This window comes from Pelodiscus sinensis, chromosome 2, assembly GCF_049634645.1.
Source record: "Pelodiscus sinensis isolate JC-2024 chromosome 2, ASM4963464v1, whole genome shotgun sequence".
In the NCBI taxonomy this organism is placed as follows: Eukaryota; Metazoa; Chordata; order Testudines; family Trionychidae; genus Pelodiscus; species Pelodiscus sinensis.
The window spans coordinates 20,887,391-20,909,018 of NC_134712.1; the positions used below are offsets into that span (position 1 = coordinate 20,887,391).

The following is a 21,628-nucleotide window of genomic DNA, read 5'->3' on the forward strand; positions in this document are numbered from 1 at the left end:
ACATGATAATGTTTGAAGTATAGCTGAAGCCTCAAGGTATGTCTACTCTACAGCGTTATTTCGAAATATCTAATTTTGAAATAGTTATTTCAAAATAGCTTATTTTGAAATAATGCGTTTACACACAAAATGCATTTCGAAATAGCGCATCCATGCTGATTGGATGCTGAATCATATTTAAGGCCAACCAGAACACGTTCCAGCAGGGCATCAGGTCAGGAGTTACCTTGTGACCAGGGTGGCCAGCAGGGCACCCTGGGAAGTTCTGGAGGCCCCCTATTTCGAAATAAGCATCTACACAGCACTTATTTCGAAATAGCAATTTCGAAATTGGCGCTATTCCTCCTGGAATGAGGTTTACTAATTTCAAAATAAGCCCTCCACTATTTCGAATTAATTTCAAAATAACGGAATGGTTGTGTAGACGCTAGGATAGTTATTTCGAAATAACTTTGCTGTGTAGACATACCCTCAGACAGCACTGGCCTGGGTTGTATTTCAGAATCTGATGGTTTAAATCATAGGGTGGGGCTTTTCAAAAGCACTCAACTTTGGACTAACTCTGTTCCCACTGCTGTCCACAAGGACGTCTGACTTCCCCCAGAGCAGTTAGGGCAAAGCTACATGGTTTTGAACATCCCAACTTTTATTTTTGCTTTAATGAAAGTTTAATCTAGCGGTGGGGAATTGTTTTGGGGTCAGGGGCTGCTAAGAAGAAATAATAATAATAATAAAAAATTCCTCACTGAGGTGGCCCCTGACGGAGAAGGAGAAAGACATTCTCCCCATTCCCCTCACACACCAGACTGTAGTGGGGCTCAGGTTAGTAGATTGTGTGCTCCAGCACTGCGGTAGGGGGAAAGCAGTGGGGCAGGCTGGAGCACCCACATGGGAACTTGAGGGGGAGAGCCCTGATCCTCAGGGCCCAGATCTAGACAAGCCAGGGGCTGCATACGGCCCCCGGACCTTAGGTTCCGCACCCCTAGTTTAAAATCTTTTCCAATTGAACTACCCCACCAGAAAAATGTGATTGAGCGCTGGCCCAGACCAGTCCCTGAATGTAATTGATTAGCAGTTACCAAATAAGTTACCCACAATTGTAGTTTGATCTTCTACACAGCCAGTGACGGGAACAAATGAGACCGGAGGAAACGAAGATTGCCAGTGGCAAACAGAAGATAAGAATACCTCCAATTGCTGTCTTCCCAGATGTGGCCAGTTCAGCTGACCCACACACCGACTAAGCAGCTTCAGGAAAGAAGATTGATTGATTTCTGAAAAAAAGGAGAAAATAAAGGAAGAGACATGACAAGAAAGTCAACCTTTGAGCAGTTCCAGTTTTGAAACTGCATCAGATGCAGCCCATATAAGTTGGGTGAGCACAAAAGTAAAAGGAAAACTTGTAAAAGGAAATGTTTACTATGTTGTAACTCACTAGTACCATGAGTGCTCAAGCTACCCGATCCAAATAAGTGCATGTACATGTTTCATTGCCCAGCTTGTATGCAGCTGAGGAGCTGGAAATAACATGGATGCATTTCTTAAAATAATAATACCACATGTGACCCAACCCTTATCTAATGCTTATCAACAGATCACAAAGCGTTTTACTAAGGAGGTCAGTAGTTTTATCCACAGGTGGGAAAACTAATCCCATGTTATTTCTTTCAAGTGTTTAAAAAACAAAAACTCTGAAAAGTTAATTAAATCACTACCTCTTTACATCCTGCTGGGTTATTTTTTTAACTCCCCTATATCATATTGATTAAGATACGTTAACATTGGCTGCCTGGTTTAACACATGCTATTCAGGGCCCCTTGTACATTGATAGACCTGACATAGGCCATGCACTCATGTTGTCAATCATAGAGTTACCAGGTAGTCATAAAAAAAAATACCAGACACGCTTCATGGGGGGAGGAGGGAGAGGGACCAGTCGGGAGAGGAGCAGTGCTGGCCAGGAGGAGCGAGGGGGGGGGGCGGGAAACAGAGCGAATGGGGGGGGGGGCAGACGGGAAGTAGGGCTGGGCAGTGGGGGCAGGATCAGGCAGGATGGGGCTGGCTGCGGGATATCGGGGGGGGGGAAGGGTTGGCCAGGGGAGCTCAGGAGGAGGGGAGAACTGGCTGCCGGAAGCAGGGGTGGCGGGGGGGTGCAGCGGGGCTAGCCGGGGAAGATCCAGAGCAGGAACCGGCCAGCATGAGGCAGAGCTGGCGGCAGGGGGGAGGGGGAGGAGAAGGAGGGAGGGACTGGCTGAGGAAGACCTGGAGGAGAAGTCGGAGAGAATCAACCAACTGGCCGGCTAGGAGGGGGCGGGGGATTGAATCAGCCGGCGGGGAGCAGGACTGACTCGGGCTGTGCAGATCTTAGGGCACTCCCAGCCCGCACCAGTCAGTCCGGCTGCAGCTCCACCATGCGCTTGACCAGCGTGCAGGAACATGGACCGGGCTGCCCCTCCTCCTCCTCACACGCACCAGTGTTTCCAGCGCCGATCACGCCCCAGCTCCTAGTCTCTCCCCCCCATACCGCGCAGGCTTCCATCCAGCGCCCAGCCAGAAAACCAGGAAATACCAGACATTGCACATGTCTGGTATTTTCTGGATTTTTTTACTGGGCAGAGGGCCCAAAAACCAGACTGTCCGGTAGAAAACCGGACACCTGGCAACCCTAGGCAATCACGCCTATGCAAAAGGAGTCTAAGATACTGCCAGTCTGAGTCACAATTTGAGGCCTCTGGGTGAAAGGTGGTGACCAATCAAGCCTGTAACACTCCACACACACCCTCCTCCCGGTGCTCCCAACAGTACATAGGAAGGAGGGCTGAGGCCTGGTGTGAAAGAGAGGGAGAGGCTCCTCCCTCCCTGAAGGTGCATGGTTGTGGGTGGAAGGGGCGGGGCTAGGCAGCCAGCTCGCCATTCTGCCTCCCCAGCCAGTCCCCGCAGCTGCCTGGAGAGCGCAGTTTGGTGCTCCATCAGCAGTTTAAAGCACTTGGGGATGCTGCTACTGCTGCTCTAGCAGCAACCAGGAGTCCTGGGCTTTATTGAATTGTGTGGCCCTGGGGTGGTTGCCCCATTTGCCCCTGCTCATCAGTGAGCCTGTACACAGGTGAGCACAAACTGTGCACTGTCCTGGCTGTTTCCGTGGCAGAGGTAATGGAGGGCAGGCACCAATGCCTAGCAAATTCACAGTAGGATGGGGTAGTGGGGCAAGATGGGCATAAATAAATTAGAATCTCAATGCTGCCCATCCCCAACAAGGATGGAGATGAGTAAAGGCAGGTTGTCAATGGGACCTTGCATTTCACCTGGAATGGTTACGTAGTGGTGTCCAGTATTCATCCGGACAGTCCAGTATTTTCGGCTCCTGTCTGGTAAAAAGAATCAGAGAATACCGGACACCTGAGATGGCCAGTATTTTCTGAATTTTTCCCCGGCCAGGAGGCAAAAATGCCAGGCACCTGGCAACCCTACAAACATTCAGCGCCCAGCATCCCCCTCCCCACGGTGAACCGCCTCCTCTGGCCCCCAGTCTCCCGACCCCAGCCCCCATGCTTACCTGGTTCCTCAAGGCTGTTGGCACAGAAGGGCTGCCGGCCAAAAGACCTACATCTTCCCCTGGGTCTTAGTGCTCAACAGCTCCCCAATTCCTATCCCGGCACTCACTCTTAAAGGGGACATGTTGTTTTAATGCTGTTTTATTTTAATTTTTTTGGCTTAATAAGTCCTTGCTCAACAACTTTGGTTTCCCCCCCTTTATTTCCCTTCAACAGAATTTTTTCCTGTTTTTTTGGGGGGGGCGGGGGGTGTTCGGTATTTTTGTTTCAACTATCTGGCAACCTTAGTGAGAGGTGAGTGTGGTGCAAAGTTATAACATGGCCAAAGTGACTCATTTACAACGCACTAGGTCCTGGTCAGTGTTGATTCTTTCCTGGTATTATTGTTCTGAAAAAGCATTGTTATTTAAACGGGAAAATAAATAGAGCAAGGGATTCCCCAGCCCTCACAGAGGGATAGTCTATCACTGGTTACAGAATGAATGTTTGAGGAACCCTTTGTTCAAATATCACCAGTGCAGCATTGTGCTGAATGGTATAATGGACAAATGATGGTGTGTGATACAAAAAGTCATCCCAAAATGTTAATAAGATGAGAGACCAGTTGATTGTCTGGATATAGAAAAAAAAACCCCAGCAGAGCACGCATTACACCCCAGCGTTCTGTAACTGACACTTAACTAAACCTATCAGGACAGTAGAAAGCATGTAAAATATTTTATTAAACAAAGTATCAGTAGTTTGATAATAAAAGTCTTTTAAACTAAATGACTGATACGTTATTCAGGACAAGTAACTATCTCCATAGTCACAGCAGGGAATTTTGTCCTCTGCAGAATCCTTAAATGAATAAAATATAAAACTTGGACAGTGGGCTTCAAACTTTTTAGGGTAGATACCCCCTATCACCTATCGCCATCTGAGATGGACCCGTGATTAGATTACTAAAAAAAAATGCATTGTGCACCTTTATAGGATTTTTCTTGTGTGCCCCCTAATGACAGCTTGCATACCTCTAGGGGTACAAAACTTTTAGAGGGATAGCTGTGTTAGTCTGTAAGGATACGTCTACACAGCAGGGCTAAAGTTGAATTAAGCTATGCAACTTCAGCTACGTCAATTGCTTAGTTTAAGTTGAAATAACTTTATTTGGCTTTTGGCACTGCAGGAAGTTGAAGAAAGAACACTCTTCCTTCAACGTCCCTTACTCCTCATGAAATGAGGCTTACTATGAGTCTGAGTATGAAGTCCTCCAGCTGGACATTATTTCGAAATAAAGGCTTGTAGTGTAGACTCACAGGGGCTACGTCTACACTGGCATCCCTTCCAGAAAAGGGATGCTAATGTAGCACGTTGGAATAGGCAAATCCGTGGGGGATTTAAATATCCCCAGCAGCATTTGCATTAACATGGCTGCTGCTTTTTTCCGGCTTGGGGAAAAGCCGTAGAAAAGCGCCAGTCTAGACGTTATTCTCTGGAAAATAAAGCCTCCTTTTCCGGAGGATTTCTTTCAAGTAGGAATAAAGAAATCCTCCGGAAAAGGCTTTATTTTCTGGAGAATAACGTCTAGACTGGCGCTTTTCTCTGGCTTTTCCCAAGCCGGAAAAAAGTGGCAGCCATGTTAATGCAAATGCTGCGGGGGATATTTAAATCCCCCACGGATTTGCCTATTCCAAAGTCTACATTAGCATCCCTTTTCTGGAAAGGGGTTCCAATGTAGACACAGCCACTATGTATTTGAATAATGCTGCTATATAGATGTACCCTAACTGAAAAAATGTAAACAGTTAGGTCCTATAGCAAACAAAAAATGTAGATGGTACATGTCGGGGTACATATTTCCCAGTCTGAAAACCCGTAGGCTAGGACAAACTCATCCAGACATGCTGGGAAAGGAACTGATCCAATCTCCATTGTAGCTAGTGGGGAAACACCTTATACCTTATCTTACGGTTCCCAGACAGGGAATTCAGAAGTGACCCGATTACACAAGTCAGCCTTTCAACTTCAATGGAAACGGGGTTAAAGGAGCTTCGTGTCTGACACCTCTCACAGATGAATTGGAGAAGTTCTCACTTCTCTTTGTTTCATTGTTTCCAAATCTTTTTCCACACTAAGGATATCAGGCATCAGTGGCCAGGCAAAGGGAAAGCTGCACCAGGTCAAATCTTTGGGGCTTTTGTTTATACTCAGGAAAGTCAAGACAATTTAACTAGAAGTATCCAAGCTAATGTGCATAAGTTAAAGCTCATTAAAGTGCTGTTTGGACCCTGTCTCATTGAGAAGTAAAGCAGCCTTTCAATTTACTAATTTTTCTTAATTCCCACTGTAGACAAGCCCTAGGGTAGATGAGTAAAAACCACTACAGACTGCAGTGAGCACCAACCCGTTTGGCTCTGCAGCAAACCAGGGTAAGCTGAATATTGTCCGCTTGTGTATTGTCTGTATACACCCGGTGTCCCTTGTTTCATACCGAAAACATGTCTACACTGCCCCACAACTCAGGCTATGGAGGTGTATGAATAGCAGTGCCCACCAAAGTGCTGCCCCAAGCAGTGTAGTCAATTAACTGATTAACGGGTAAGCAAAAGCTTATAGGTCAATGCTATTGACTACATGCATCCCTCCCCCCCCCCCCCCCCCCCACTTGCCAGTAAATTTTTTAGCAGGCTGTCCAGCAACCCAGCTCAGTCCTGGCTTGAAATGGGTCCGGGACCTACCCCTACTACAGCTCTGCATTTAAAATGTATTAGGAGCTGGGTGGGCAGGCAGCCTGGCTCAATTCCAGCTCACCCGAGGTCCGGGAGCTCAGACCCCCCCTTAGCTCTTTATCAGAGGTAGCAGCACAGGACAACAAGCAGCTGGTCCACAAGGAGAGATGGTTTTTAAACTGGCTCCCCTCATTGACCAGCTCCTGCCTGGCACCCTGCACGGCTGCCTCTGGTACAAAGGCAGCCATGCAGAGTGGCAGGGGACTCCGCAGGAGTGAGGCTAGAGTACACTGGCTGCCGGCACCACCCCTGGGAACTATAGAATAGTCGACTAATCGATAAGAATTCATGAGGTTACTCAACAATTCAATTAACCAATATTTAACATCCCTAGCCCCATGTGTATGTGGTCCGCACCAAGTAAAAAGTGCCTCGTTTGCATTGATGTATATTAGTGCCCACAGCATCCATGGGGGTTGGAGGGTGTGGGTGGGGAGAGCCAGAGCCCAGCACTTTGGTGGGCACTGCCATTCACAGACCCGTAGTCTGAACTGCAGGGCAGTGTAGATATGCCCTTGAGATTCTAAAAAGGTTCTTAAAACACAGTCTATCTTTTTGCTCTGTGTTTAAACAGTGCCTAGTACAATGGGGTCATGGGCTATGATTTAAAGCCTCCTTCCCTGAATGCTGGATCTATGCAAATTTTTAATTACAGCAGCTTCCCTGTCTATGCTAGTCCACTCTTGACTGTAGTCAGGGAAAAACCTCACCATAAGCAAGGCCTCAAAAAGTCTGATTAGAATGTTTCTGAAGTCCATCTATACAAGCAGAATGGCAAGCCACATTTTTTCTAAAGATTAGATTAGATTAGATTAGATTAGATTAGATTAGATTAGAAAAGCAAAAAACTGAGGATCTGTGGACTACCCTTACCCATGGATTTGTTGTCACTAGCCTGTACATTTAACTATGTTTGCAGTGTGTCTCTAACAAAACTGTACAATCCACTTACCTAATCAAACGCTGACAATAAGAAACTCTGTTGGATTTCCTCAGGAAGGGGCCCTAAATTATTTGTAAAAATGATGAATGGGAGGCTTAACAGTTACATTCAAAATAATCACCTTGACAATGTCTTATTGAGAAAGTAATGCTTATTCTCTTCAAGTTTGTGTACTGCACCCATCACAGTAGGACTGGGGCTCTCATAACATTGTACATGTAATACATAAAATAAATATGATAATTAGCAAAATAGCGACCAAAGAAATCAAACAATTCAAGCCACATAACAGAACACAAGCTGCTCTGCCAGCTAATTCAGCCTCCGACATTGTCCAGAGCCCAGCCACTCAATTCTCAGAATGCATAGGAAAGGTGCCCCTAGCCTCTGTTTGTCAGGGACTGGAAACGGATGACAGGAGAGGGATCACTTGATGATCACCTGTTCTGCTCACTCCCTCTGGGGCACCTGACATTGGCAGACAGGATACAGGGCTAGATGGACCTCTGGTCTAACCCAGAATGGCTGTTTTAATGTTCTCCCCAGCTAATTGCACCTACACTTTCTTTCAGAGCTCTCTAGGCTCCCAGCTGGACCAGGAAACCAGGCAGGTGGAAGGAGCAGCAAGTGAATCTTAAAGTTATATCTTGCAATACAGTTCTCAATGCATCACAGTCTTGGGCTCTGTTTTAAATAACTTAAAGGATTGGCTCAAGCCCACACTAAAGATTTGCCCAGTCCTTGGTTTAAGAATTTAGAACTGTAATAGCCTTGCTACGTTCACTGGTGTCTCTTCCCAACTGGCACGTATTCAGAAGCCTTTGACTAGGAAACCATAAATGCTTTTTATTGTGGAAAAAGAGACAAACCATCAATTGAAGTGAGTTTTGCCCACAAAAGCTCATCATACCATCTACATGTTTTGTTAATCTTTAAGGTGCTTCTAGACGATTTGTTATTTTTTAAGTTTTTCCTGTTCCAGACTAATAAAATGAAATGATCAAGATTCAAAGGGAATGTCTAGATAGCAGTATTATTCCAAAACAACTTAGTCTGTGTCTACACTACAGACAGTTAATTCGACATAATGTCAAAATAATGCCAAGCAGTAGGACTTCTTACTCCAATTCCTGTAACTCTCATTGTACAAGGGGTAAGGGAAGTCGGAGGAAAAGTGCTTTCTCAGACTTCCTGCGGTGTAGATAGCGCCAAAAGCCGAAATAAGCTATTCTGACTTAAGCTACGCAATTGACGTAGCTCTAGTTGCCTAGCTTATTTCAGCTTCAGCCCTGCTGCATAGACGAGCCCAAAGAGTCTATTAGAGGCATGACCAAGCCTACAGACCCTGATATTAATTGGATGGCTTGTTGGGGCCCAAAGTGCTAGTCACACGAGAGTTCCACCTAAATCTTACAAATCCAAATCATGTTGGGGTAGTCAAGTGGATGCCTTGAGATGGCTTTTTCCTAGACTTCCTGCTCCTCTTGTCCTGTGAAAACTACAGCACCATGCCCTGCTCTCATTTGCAGCTGCCATGTTTGCTTCCACAAAGCAGGGCCACAACTCCTGCAGGTCTAAACTTACAAAATCAGCTCCACTTGGGGGCTTAAAATCTCTGGATGGAAAACCCAGAGCAAAGCAAAAACCCTAAAAATAAACACTGGCCCCAAGCAAAATCCCCCCCCTTTCCATTTAATTTAGGCTCACTCCCCAGTCGCAGTCCCTCACCTGTAAATTCAGGGTGGTCCAATTTTCCCAAGGTGTATCTCTTGCAGTAGCTTCACCTTTCCATCTCTGTGGCTTTGTCTACACTGCCAGTTTTTGTGGCAGAAAATATGGTAATGACGGACTCATTAGCATAAGTCACAATCTCATTAGTATATTTTCTGCTGTTTCTTTTTGCACAAGGTGTTTTTGAGCAAAAAGAAGCAGCGTGGACATTTTTTTTGTGTACAAAAACCCTGTTTTGCATAAGATCTTTATGACTGTCCCAGAGAGGCATAAGGATTTTGTGCAAAACAGGGGGTTTGTGCAAAAAAACCTCCTCTCCACACTGCTTCTTTTTGCACAAAAACCCTTTGCGCAAAAAGAAACAGCAGAAAATATGCTAATGAGATCGCGACTTATGCTATTGAGTCCCTCATTAGCATATTTTCTGCCACAAAAACTGGCAGTGTATATGTAGCCTGTATATTTGTATGCGCCATTTAAAGTCCTTGCAAAAAATGGGACATAAAGCAACACAACAGCAAAATACCATACCTAACTATCTGCACAGGGGCAAAAAATGGCAATTGGTATGAATGGAATTCCCTCCCCCACTTTTCCTAGTTTAAGCCTTCTAGTTTAAGCCTTCTGGCCCTGGGGCTTGCATTTCTATCAGCAGTCTCACACATAACATTGTAATCTGTCCTCTTAAGTATTAGGCATCACAGCTTCGCTGTCAAGATCTTTCTTGGCTATTCTTCCAATGCATGGCCTGTCACAAGCGAGTGCTGCTTCTAGGAGAAATACTGGGTTCAGAGCAGAACCACTGGCCTGTTCGATAGGCAACAGGGTTCCAGCCCGAAGGAGGAGTGTGGTCCAGCAGTTAGCCCCCCGTCTGAGACTTGCGCCAACACCTGCTCCACACCTGACACCTTGCGTGTCCCTGGGCAGATTTTTAAAGGTATTTTAGGTGTCCAAATTCCTTTACAAATCTGACCCTTAGGCTCTCTGGTCCAGATCCTCAAAGGTATTTACTTGCCTATTAGCATCGTTCTGCACCTGAATAGCTTTAAAAAGCCGCCTTACCGAGCCAACAGGCTGCAGTGTTTTCCCTGTGCAGTTCCTGTTCGCTAGCTCCGTGTCTGTGAGCAGCTTTTAATGTCTATATTACCCATTACTTTGAACTTCTTCTGACAGAATATAGGGAGCAGAGTAACTCAACCCAGCTCAGCTTTCTCTCCAGCCCCATTTGGATGCAGCTGAAAAAGCTCATTAACATGGCCTCCCCATCCTCTGAGCAGTGCCTGGGATTCCTCTGCAGCATGGCCAAGACTTCCCTCCATGTCCCTGGTATCCTGGGCTGTCCCCCTTCTGGACTGGTTAGTCCCAGCAGATGTAGGAGCCCCTTTCCCCTTCAGGTCCCAGGACATGACAGAGAGTTTTTTCAGATAGTTTTGGGTGCAAGCAAATAAAGTTGTTTTCATTTTCTATTGACAGTTCTTAATACCATCTGGAAGAAGTAACCCAAAGTATCAAAATTAGATATCAAGTATCAAGATCCCCTGGGATTGTTCCTGGATGTGCTAATCATGACACTGACACCTGCCTTCTTGCTCTCTGGGCCCCCTACCACCCTGTTCTGCTGGATCAGATCCTCTGGTCTCCCCCAGACATGGCACAGAGTTGGGGTAACTACTAAGGTTCCCTGTTAGCTGAATGCCCATATGGGTGCACAGCCCTTTTCTGAGCCACACCCAGAGATTCAGAGCTCCCTGTGCAAGCAGGAGCATGGCTGATCGGCTAGGGAAGTGGAGGCAGAGGACTTGCCCTCTCGGAGGAGCAGAAGCAGCAGCACTCCGAAAAGCCAGGTGCAGGGCCACACGTGTGTTTCTGATCGCTGAGAGCCTGGAGTGAGTGGAGACAAGCTTCTCATGTGGACCCCACCCCCACGTAGCTCCTATTGCCTGGTTTGGGACAATAGCAGCTGCCTGTTTGCAGGACAGGCAGCATGCAAAGTGCCCCTCCTCCTTCCTCCCTTGAGCTCACAGCATTCACGTTAGAACAATAAGCATGGATCCTGCAACTCCTCTGCGCATGTACAGGTGCTGAAAGGCAGGAATCCTGGCTAAGGAAACTGCTGGGATACTGGCTTGGAGCCAGGTAAGGTCTCCCAGCCAGAGCCTCTGTCTGGCACCACAGCCTCTCTCTCCCTGCCCCAACCCTCTGCCCTCTTCCACATGTAGCCCAAACCTTCTGCACCCCTGCTTCATACATCTTCCCAGACACTGCATCCCCGCTTGCACGCCTCCTCAGGTTACAACCCCCTCTCAGAGCTTGCACACCAATCTGCTATCCTGGTCACAGTCCAAATCCCTGCACCCCCTCCTGCACTCCTGCCCCAGGTCATAACCTCCTCCCAGGCCCTACACCTACTCCTCACTCCACTCCGTTGCTCCAGGTCACGATCCCCTACTTCACCCAAACTCCCTCCCAGATCCCATACCCCAATCCCCCTTCTCCACCAACCTCCATCCCGGACCCCCACACCTCCTCCATTAATATAATAGAAGAGTGCAGATTTTGACCATTTTACGAATTCTTGGAGTGCCTCCCCGCATCAAAAATTATCGCCCACCCCTGTGTTAATGGCTTAAAGTAAGAAAGAAAAAGATTCTTTTAACAGATTTTTTGAGTGTTGCATATATCTAAAAGTCTGATCTTAATTTTTTTTAAATCCTGTGTTTCTAATTAATACACAGTAAACTGTATTGCATTAAGGCCAGGTCTTTGCTATGTGGTGGAGTTCTGGCTCTTATGAGACAGATGTAGCAAGTATTAGGTACTCCAAGGTCTCAGAGGAGTAGCCGTGTCAGTATGGAACTAAAAAAAATTAACACAACAATGGTCCAGTAGCACCTTAGGCTAACAAAAATATATAAATAGCATCATGAGATTTTCTGGGCACAGCTCTCTTCCCCGGCCAACGGCACTGTTAATTTTCTTTTTATTTAATGTCATATTAAATAATCATAAGCATTGCTCCTTGTTAATTATCCCTTGTTTCAATATATTTTCTTCCATACCTATAAACTATTTAAAATATATAATTATAGCTATGGTTTTTGTTTGTACTGGTGAGTGCACATCCACACACTACGTCAATATTGGTGTTGCACAAAAGAAATTTCAACCTGCTCCAGGATGGAAAAATCTTAGAGGGAACACTGGGAACCACCCTCCTAAAGATCAAATGCAGACACTGAACCACTTCAGCTCTGGGAGAATGAAGTTCTAGGGCTCAGCAACCAGGAAACCAACCCTCGAAAGGGATCAAAACGCCATATAAATCCATCTGTCTTTGAGTAAGTGTTACACAAGAAAAAGTCATGATGATGTTGTGAAAGATATGTACACTGGTCTTTCCCCCTCCCCTCATGGTAACAATTATTTACACTAGGCCTGCTAGTAAATAAAAGTGTTTTTTATTCAGTACAAACAGTAGGATTTAAGTGGTTGCAAGTGAAAACAGACAGATCAAAGTAAGTTGCTAAGTTAAAATGAAAAGTAAATGTATAGCTAGTTCTAACTCACTAAAAAACTGAGATTCTCACCCTAATGAGCTGATCTTTTGCTAGGCGTAATCTTCAGGTTCAGAGACTCTTTTACCTTGACTTGGGTCCCCAACCTTCTTCGGAGTACATCAGTGCAAGCAGAGACAAAGGGCTGATCATGTCCCTTTGCTTTTAAATAGTCTTTTCCCCATGGTGGGGACCTTTTGTTCTACCTCCCCACTTTTATGTGAAACTACTACAGTGGTCAAAATGGAATCCCAGTACCAGGTGGTATGGTCAAATGTCTTGCTAATTCAGTCACCTTTGGTGCTACAGGACAAACAAGGCTGTTTATAAGACATTAAGCTAATCACAAAGTTGTTAAGACATTGGGGAGGCAGCAAGGGCTCTCATTAGCACATTTAAAACTATAAACAGTCTCATACTTCATACTTCACGTTTAAGAATGGTACATTCACCAAACATAGGATATACAGATCCAGCAGACTGTAACATTAAAACTGGTAATTTTTTTATGGAGATATACCATCTTGCAGAACTGGAAGAGACCTTGAGAGGTTATCAAGTCCAGTCCCCTGGCCTCACAGCAGGACCAAGTACCATCCCTGACAGATTTGCCCCAGATCCCTAAATGGCCCCCTCAAGGACTGAACTCACAACCCTGGGATTAGCAGGCCAATGCTCAAACCACTGAGCTATCCCTCCCCAAAATAAGGTATTTTGTTTAAAGCATCTTTGAGTTATGCATATTTATATCATAAGCCAAACTTCATAAAATGGGGGGGGGGGGAGGAGAGGGACAAGACCATCTCACATGGAATAAATTGCAAATTAGGCTGCCAGCTACCTTCCAAGTATGCTTTATGTTGACAACACAGGCAGTGCTGGCCAAGGGATTTGGGTATATTCACTTCCATAAATTGCTGGAAAGTTTCAACTTTTTAAGAGCAGTTTGCTTTTAAAAATAGATGGTTTTCTGCAAATCCTATAAAGCATCTTCAGTAAATCAGTAGACATTTAAATGTATGGATCACTGACTGACTGACTGTATACAATGAAAATAATCTCAGAAGCAGAGGTGAAAGTAAGCCAGTGTACTCCAGCGTGGCGTTCCGGCAAGAAGCTGGACAGCTGGGGTACTGAGTTGCAGTGGGAGGGGTGGCGCACTCCCTGCCTGGCTCCAGGGCTTCCTGCTGGCTGTCGTGCTCAGCAGCAGTCAGCCAGGTAGGTTAGAGGGCTGGGTGGGAGGTGTCCCCTATCCCAGAGTCTCCCAGCTTCTCTCCTCTCCCTCACCATTTTGAGGGGTGGGAGGGCATCAGCCATACATACCAGTCCCTGCCCTGTGTTTTGCTTTTCTTCCCTCCTGCTTCCTCTGACTCTCAGCTAGTGAGGGGAACATGCAGAGCCCCCTTCTGTAGGTCCAGCCTGCATTCTTTGTTCCGAGATGTATGACCTTGCATTTCTCTATACTAAAATCCAATGTGTTGGAATTGGCCCAGTTTATCAAGTGAGCCACCTCACTCAGTATGTACGTTTGCCTGTTCTCATCATTATTCATCATTCTGTCAAACTTGGTTGCCTCCACAAATTTTCTCAGCAGTGATTTTATATTTATTTCCTGATGGCTGATAAAAATATTGAATAGCAGCCAACCTAGAACCATTCCCTGTGGAACCCTCCTACAAACACCCCTGGCTGCTGCTGATTCTCTAGGGATGACTACTTTTGGAGATCTGTCAGTTAGCCAATTCATAATGCATTTAATATGTGCTCTACTGATATTGTAGTGCTAATTTTTTAATCAGAATGTCATTCAGCTTTACAAAAGTCTAAGGCTCAGATCCCCCTGGGCATTTAGATACCTAACTTCCATTGAAACAAAGTGTATTGAACGTACGCAGTTATATGATCAGACAAACTCATTATTTCATCAACAAATGAAAGCAGGCTGTGCTGATGGACATTTTTTATATTCCCATCCTTTAATCCTCTAGTAAGGTTGATCCTCCCAAATCTGGGACTCTCTGGTCCAGCAACATCCGTGGTCCAGCAGACCAAAGAGCCCCAGAGGGGAGAGCAACGCAGGGGCTGAAGAGCGGCATCGGGGGAGTCCCCACCCTGGCCAGGGAACCCCCGGCATTAGCGGGGCCAGGTATTAGCCAGAGAGCTCTCATCCTGGCGGGAAACCTCCCGTTGCTGTGGGGCTGTCAGCAGCAAACCCCTGATGGCAGCGGGGCTGGGATGATGGGGCAGCCTCTGCCAAGAACTCCCAGGCTGAAGTGGAGCTGGCAGAGGCAGGCAGCTGGAATCCACAGCAACAGCGGGGCGGGCCATAGCAGGCAGGGTGGGGTGGCCAGGTGGCCCCAGCCGGGACGCCCGGGGAAAACTCTGTGGCAGCAGTCCAGAAACCATCAAGCAGTCCCCATTGGGAACACCGGGGCAGCAGGTGGGCAGCAGGGTGGGGAGCCATGTTGAGCCCGTGTTGCAGAGGGCAGTGGCAGGATGGGGAGCCCCAAAGAAAGGAGCCCGGGCATGGGACAGCCAGCGGGGAGCACTGTCCTCTCCTGGCAGGCCCATATATGTAGGGTGGGGGTGCGAAGGGTGTGAATACACACCCCCAGGTTGGCCCAGCTGAGCCATGTGCCATCTGCTGGACCCTTCCCAGCCTGCTCTATTCCCCACTCTCCTGCAGCCTAGCTGAGCCATGAGTCAGCTCCCTGCCATCTCCTGCAGCCCAGCTGAGTTGCACACTGGCTCCCTGCCCCCTGCCCCCTCACAGCCCAGCTGAACCTTGCACCGGCTCCAGCAGCCCAGCTGAGCCACATAATGGCTCCCTGCCCCACCCCCCAGCCAAGAAGAGTTCTATGCCAGCTCCCCTCCCCTCCCCCACAAGCAGCCCAAACTTCTTTGGCCCCCAAACCTGAAGCGGGGAAAGAAGGTTGTTTTGAACCTAAGAAATCTATGAGGTTTTTTTTCTTCAAAATTTGAACAAAATGTTTCAGTAAAACCAAAACTAATTTTCTTCATGTTTTTTATTTTCTTCTAGTCGTTTTGGGTATGTTTCACCCGGGCCTGAAAAATGCATTTTAATTTGGCAAATTTCAATAAAGAAACTAAGCTCTACTACAGTCAAACTTTTCCAGGGCCCACCCTTACTTAGTAGAAGTATTTTCACACTTGAAAAGTAAATCTAACTTTACTATAGCAAATTATTTAAAAATAGGTTTGTAACCAGAGTGGCAGACATCTTAATGAGGAAAGCTATAAGTTTCTTCCTAATATTTGTACATGTCTTGATGATCTTCAGAATTCCTCTCACTATGAAATGCTGCAGAATATTCATTTAAAAAATACTGATGGGGATAAAACCAGCTTTGAGCTATGGAGTTTCATGGTCTAATTCCTTAGCTGGAGTCAAGATCAAATGGCTAAAAATGCATTATGATCTGATTGTTGTTCAGTCATGCATTTTTGTGGAATCAGATGGTGGTCTCAGTTCACTTCCCAGTGGATATGTCTACATCAAACATGCCAACTGTATATTTCCATCTTGCACACACCACTGGAAACACCACATGAACCTCCTCTCATGAGTCTGAGGGTTGTATTTTAAGTGGTCTACCTTTCACAAGAAACAAGTACTGCATAGGAAAGTTCTCTTCCTAAACAGAGCTAATAGGTCAAAGAGTACCTTGTACCCTAAATCAGGCAGTGCTGATTGGTCCCAGTTTAGATGAAGTGGGTTAGTAGTTTCCAAATGGCTGTTTGCAAACAAAAGAAATGAATAGCAATGAGTTACGAGACTTCCATCCTGATTATCGTACCCCAGAGCTCCAATCAGTTTTAAACACAAGATGGAGATACAAGATACATTATCCTGAATTGGCAACTAATGTCACCAAGATAAAAAAGCTAATCATGCATATACTAGTGCCAAGCCATAATTTCACAGCAATGAAGACTGGAATATTGTTTTTCACTTACAATATTACAGCAAGGTAATCTCTATAAAGCCTTTATTACTGTGTACATTTTTAGCATGTTATAACAAAATCCTTTTACCAGTCACTGCTTCCACTCAATTTTTTCATTAACCTCTCTTATACACATTCATTGCATGATTATTTTGAACTCCTTTATATTTTAAAAAAATTGAGGTCAACATTTATTTAAAAAAGCGCACACACACATGCCCCTGAAATTCCTGCATACGGGCCTGGCTGGTATGGCAAACTCCCTGATCCGGGACAATGCAGGTCCCAAGGGTGTTGGACCAGGGAGGTCCAACCCTGTAACTGGATGCCATATCAGTTCTTCCATTATTTTGCCTGATGCAACATTAGCACTGGCTGATGTCTGGGTTCAGGTATAGTACACTAGGCCTTATGTCTACCCAAGTTTTGGAAAGCTGCTAATACAGAGTAAATAAGAAGAGAATCATGCCCAATCACAAAGCTTTGGTTTATTTTAAGAAATGCTTTTTACAGATGGTAATATACATGGGAGACAAGGATTTTTGCATGATTGGGCCACCTCTCTTGATGCTATCATATATTTAGGGTGTACAGAGAATACAGGTCTGGGACTAATATTTAGTTTAGAATTATTTATACCAATACAGCCTGTCCTTTAGCTGATTGTAATGCAGACATGGCACTCATTGGAAAGTGCATTCAGAGGCTGTACCATCTTGTTATACTCTAGAGCAGGAGCCACTGCACTGCAGGGGAACCCGACTCACCAGGCAGCCTAGGACTGGGCTGTACTGTACCCAGATGGGTTAATGGCAGAGCTCTCCCCCAAGGAGTTGAGTGCTGCTGTGTTAGTATTAGCAGCTTTCCAAAACTTGGGTAGACATAAGGCCTAGTGTATTATACCTGAACCCAGACATCAGTCAAGCTAACACAAAAGGGCCTACAGGAATGCTGAGGGCAGCTTTTAGAAGATTTCTTGCATTAGAGTTTTTAACCATTACTGAATTAATCTAAATTAACACAAACATATTATAAGCATGATAGGAAAGTAACTTGATCAGCTACAACTCTCAGGAGTGAGAGATCAACTAAAATCACCACCCCCTGTGGGGAATGGTGCCAGTATTCAGTTCCTTTGCCCTAATCAACTAGAATGATGCACACAAGCTATTCCTGCCTCATGTCCCAAGCCCTCAGAAGGCCATACTCACCATGGCTGATGCTGTGACTGGTATCGTGCTTTATCAGTCCTGAACAGAAGTGAGAACATAGGCTCAAAACTTGGGTGGAGCAAGGGAAGTCTGTCCAAACCCTTATGTTTTAATCTCCATCATGAATACACCAACAATCATACCTCTGTGTGTTGTATTTGCAGTGGCTGCCACTGCACTCTTCAGGGCCTTCCCCACAGCTGTGAAATGCCTGAACCACATAAGGAGGGGAAAGAAGAGGACTCGGGATGCAATGTCCCAGGAGATCCTGCAAGCCAGTGCTGCATCAGAAAAGAAGATCAGGGCTTGAAGAATCATGCTTGCAGACAGCATGCACAAGGATAGAGTGGAGAGGAGACAGGAGAGGGATGTGCAGCAGGAAATGCTTGTGCTCCTCAGACAGCAAACAGAGATGGGGCAGCAGTCTGTGGTGAGCCTGCACATTCAACAATTCTGTGCTCTCTTCCCACTGCATCCCACAGAGAACTCCACCTCAGGACCTTCCTATACCCATGTCAACATTCCACATAACATCAGGGTTTGGTGCACTACCCTTAGCACTCCACCTGGGGGAACATTCAAGAAAACAGACTTGCATACACTGACCTGTGAAAACCATTGTATTTGTAGTTGAAGTGGAAATAACTGTGCTTTCCCCTTCATAAATTCTTTCCCCTTAATTTATTAAGTTTTATTCAATTCTATATGTTTTCATTGGCTGGCTCATGTTACAGAATACAACTGTATTCTTTGGAACATTATTCAGCTGTATGGCTACGTCTACATTGGCAAGATTTTGCGCAAATACTTTTAACACAAGAGTTTTTGCTTTAAAGTATTTGCACAAGAGAGTGTCTACACTGGCATGTGCTTTTGCACAAGAGATGTGCTTTTGCACAAAAGCATCCGTGCCAGTGTAGACTCTCTCTTGCACAAGAAAGCTCCGATGGCCATTTTAGCCATTGGGCTTTCTTGCGCAAGAAATTAACATTGCCTGTCTACACTGGCCTCTTGTGCAAGAACAGTTACGCAGGAGGGCTTATTCCTGAGTAGGAGCATCAGAGTATTTGCGCAAGAAGCACTGACTTTATACATTAAAACGTCAGTGTTCTTACAAAAGTATTCGCAGCCAGTGTAGACAGGTGGCAAGATTTTGCGCCAAAGTGGGTGCTTTTGCGCAAAATCTTGCCAATGTAGAGACAGCCTATTACTTCACAATATTTGCTGGCTGGTGATGGGCAGGTCTGACAGAAATCAGTTTCCTGTCACTGTGCTGTGTCACAGAACCCACATAATAACATTCACAAACCAAATTCAGCAGCTAAATGCACCACCTTTGCCTTCCATATTGGAAGAAACTTTTCTCTCTTGGCTTCATAGATATTGTTCAGGATACAGCAGGAAGCCATAATCATTTTTGTCACTCAGATCCAATCTTATAAGTCAACAACTAGCGGTCCTTCAAACAACCAAGGGTGTATTCAACTATCATTCTGCACGTGCTGAACCTGTGGCTGAAATGCTCCTTGCTGCTGCTGAGGTGGCTGATACATGGCTTCATAGCTATGGGAGCAAGGGCTATGCTGGTTCACCCAGGATAATTTTTGGTATTTCAATATTCCCACCAGACTTAAAACAGTTTCCTGGCATAATCAGACCATACTGTGTTATTTCTCCCCCATACTAGCTGACATGACCTATGTGATCATAACTCAGTGAAGAGTCACAATCATGTTTCACAACTATGTCTAAACATGACCAGTCTGTACACTTGAAAGAATGTGAAGTACCGGAACTACCTTATCTACTATCGGTCTGTCTGTCTGACTGTGTGTTCAAGAACTCCTCCTAAACAATAAGAGCTAGGACCACCAAATTCAGTACACAGCTTCCTTTTATCATAACTTAAAGTGAGGTAAGGTTTCTGTTGTGCCAGGAAAAAATGAGATGTGCCTGGAATAGGATTGCTTCTCATAAAACAATACAGAAAAGAGACAGCGTTACCAGGCAGGTGAAAGGGGCTGGCTGCCCACTCCTCCAGTCCAGGACTGCCCCAGCCCCAAGCCTCACATCCCCCAGGTGCCCTCTTTGGGGGGAGGGGTCAGAGAAGCTGCTGTTCCCCTTCCCCTCATCCCCATTCATACTGGTACATTTCCCTTTCATCAGGGAGCCAGGAAAAAGTGAAGTTTGCTGCATTCCTCACTTTGGCTGGGGAGCACAGGGGGTAGAAGAACCTGGACCTGCCCCAGCTGGTGGACATACATCCTTCTCCCAACTGTGCCCACTGGAGCTGCAGTAGCCATGGATCAGTGCTTCTCACCTGGCTCCCAAGGCTATGTCTAGACTGCATGCTTCTTTCAGAAGAACCTTTTTTCAGAAGAGATCTTCCGAAAAAACTTCTTCTGAAAAAGAACATCCACACACAAAAGCACATTGAAAAAGTGATCTGGTTTTTCGAAAGATAGCGTCACACTGAATGGACGCTATCTCATATTTAAGCTGTGATTGCTATGAACAGAGTGGCCACCAGGGCATCTGTGCTTTTTCCTCTTCCCTCTTCTTTCGAAAGAACTCCCTCATTCCCATCCACACACGCCTTTTTCCAAAAGAGCTCTTTCGGAAAAAGGCCTCTTCCTCGTAGAAAGAAGCTTACCAACGCTGGAAAACCCCCTCTGTTCTTTCAATTTACTTTCGGAAGAACGCAATTGCAGTGTGGATGTAACTCCGGTTTTGTTGGGAAAACAGCCTTTTTCCGATAAAACTCTGTAATGTAGACATACCCCAAGCTGCTGCGTGAGAGAAGGCTGGGGTAGTCCTCTCTCACAGGGGCAGCTTGCATGCTGAGCCCCCTTATTCCTAGCCCCACCCCAGACCAATGAAGCAATGGGAGCCTCACCCCAGACTAGGGCATGTTCAAATGAAGCATGTACATTTTTATTTTCGTTTCTGAAAAAAAAAAATTAATTGAGTTAAGGACATGAGCAATGCTGGGTAAATCTTCTAGTTAAGACTAAAGAAAACAACATGGTGGAAGATAAATGATCCCTGCCTTCTAAAGATCCCACGGCTAAATGCACACCAGGATCTGTTAGATTGTATGTGTGTATGTGTGCTGTCTATACACACACACACATACCCATGTTTACATGTCTATTTTAACAAACTAGTGATTCTCCACTCAGCATGTGTACCTTACATTAACAGAGGTCCTACAATTGACAGGTACTTCATTATGTTTTCTGTTCTTTCCACTCCAATTCATCTGATGGAGTGGGTTTTACACACAAAAGCTCATGAGTCTATATTATTTTTGTTAGTCTCTTATTATTTCCCAAACAGTGCCACCTGGTGGTCCTTTTAAATAACTTCTGTGCTTCCCCAGGAAAACTCCTTTCCGGATCTGGGAAAATTTACAATGAAGTAGCAAAGGGACATAAAGATAACGATCTCCTCCTATATCAGAGCTAATAATATTTACAGGGCACTGTGATTTTGGAAGCCGATGGAAGTGTTGCAGTTACCTCTAATAATCTATTTACACGGTCAGCTGCAATCTTACATGGAGACAGAGGGAGGGAAAGTGAGAGAGAGAGAGACGAAGTTTCTTGGGCAAAACTCGTATGAGGATTTGAGACTCTCTATTTAACCGATGTGGTTTATTTCTGAGTTTCTGGAAACCGCGTCTGCACAAGTCCGTCACGCTAGTGGGAAAGTTATTTCTTAGTGCAAGTATTGAGAAAGTGAGAATCCCGGGAGCTAGGTAGACCGGCAGTTAATTCGTATCAAGGAAAGAACATGAATTCCTAACTCCTGGAAGGAGTTCGCCTAAAAGACCAGTCCCGTGTGAAGTGTGGTTGCAGGGAAACGTCTGTCCGCCGAGCACAGACATGCAGCCCAG

The 21,628-nt window shown here is 45.5% G+C and overlaps 1 long non-coding RNA gene across 1 annotated transcript in view; it reads right to left on the reverse strand.

Moving 5' to 3' along the window:
• Window positions 1–21,628, reverse strand: part of LOC112543774 (uncharacterized) — a 181,503-nt gene that overhangs the window by 73,309 nt on the left and 86,566 nt on the right. The window contains exon 6 of the long non-coding RNA XR_012901238.1: window positions 1,189–1,274. This is a non-coding gene — a long non-coding RNA (uncharacterized LOC112543774). The remainder of the gene's footprint in view (window positions 1–1,188; window positions 1,275–21,628) is intronic.